The following is a 1358-nucleotide window of genomic DNA, read 5'->3' on the forward strand; positions in this document are numbered from 1 at the left end:
TCGTCTCTATCCGAGATGGGCTGGTACAAAAAAACCTTTGAGGAGGGTGCATCTTAAAAGCAAATGCATAACCTAGAGATACCGCTTCCTACACCGAGACATCTGTTATGGACAGATCTTTGCAAACTGAAGAAATTCGCCCCCCACCCTGGGATCCTCTAGGTGGAGGCCCGCACTATCAAGCTGATGGCTTATTTTCTGTTTTACCAGCCGGTCCTCTGTTAGCCCAATGCTTTTTAGTCTTACTAGACTTGTTGTATTGGTGCTGCTTGCCGTCAAATTTTCCTTTAGGTTTTCCTTGAGACCAAAAGGGCCGACAAGCTGGAACTTTAGGTTTGAATTTGTATGTGGAAGGAAACTTTACCTTCTTGGAGTCTGCTTCTGACTCCAAAATATCTGTCAATTCTTTTCCAAAAAGAATATCTCCAGAAAAAGGCAAAGATTCCAAAACCTTCTTAGATTCTGAATCAGCTTTCCACGTACGTAGCCAAACTGCTCTATGAGCAGCTATTGTTGACGCTGATGCACTGAAGGCAATAGTACCCATATCCAATGCTGCTTCTTCCAAGAACCTCGCAGCCTGTTTTATATGTGCTATATGGGATTTTTTCTCTCTAGATGCCATTGAAAAATCGCCCTCCAATGCATCAGCCTAGGAAGCCACTGCCTTTGCCATCCAAGCTGAAGCAATGGCTGGTCTTATGACTGCCCCAGACAGGGAAAAAAAGGTTTTATAAAAAACCATCCACTCTCCTAGCCGTTACATCATTTAATGATGTTGAGAGCAGAGGTAATGTAGATTTTCCGCACTAATTGAATCACATGCATATCTACCTTGGGAGCCAACTCCCTTTTTAAACAATCCCCAGCTGTAAGAGGATAATTGGAATTCCATTTCCTAGGAATTCTAAACTTCTTACTGGGCATAGCCCAAGTCTCTTCCATGATTTCCGTCAGCTGATTTGACCCTGGAAACTCAGTCTTAACTGTTTTGGGACTTTAAACACAGGTGCCTTGGTTTTTAACACAGGCTCTGCTGAATCCTCTAAGGATAGAATTGCTTTCATTGCTTTAATTAACTCAGCTATATCCACTGAGCTGAGACCTTCCTCCTCCTCTTCTTATTCCAAACCAGAGTTTATTGAGCTTTCATCCTCCGATGAATTCTTATCTGAAACATGTGTAGCCTGTGAGGATGAAGATTTACTTACCACTGGCTTATCAGCCTGTTTCTTTTGAGAGGCTGCTGCTGGAAGTGATAAACCACAGGTGGGAAGCTGCATGTAAAGGTTAATCATGTAACCTATCCCTGGTACAGGAGTTGGAATTACCCGCTCAGCTATACTGGATAATGTTTG

Source organism: Pseudophryne corroboree, chromosome 5, assembly GCF_028390025.1.
Source record: "Pseudophryne corroboree isolate aPseCor3 chromosome 5, aPseCor3.hap2, whole genome shotgun sequence".
NCBI classification, from domain to species: Eukaryota; Metazoa; Chordata; class Amphibia; order Anura; family Myobatrachidae; genus Pseudophryne; species Pseudophryne corroboree.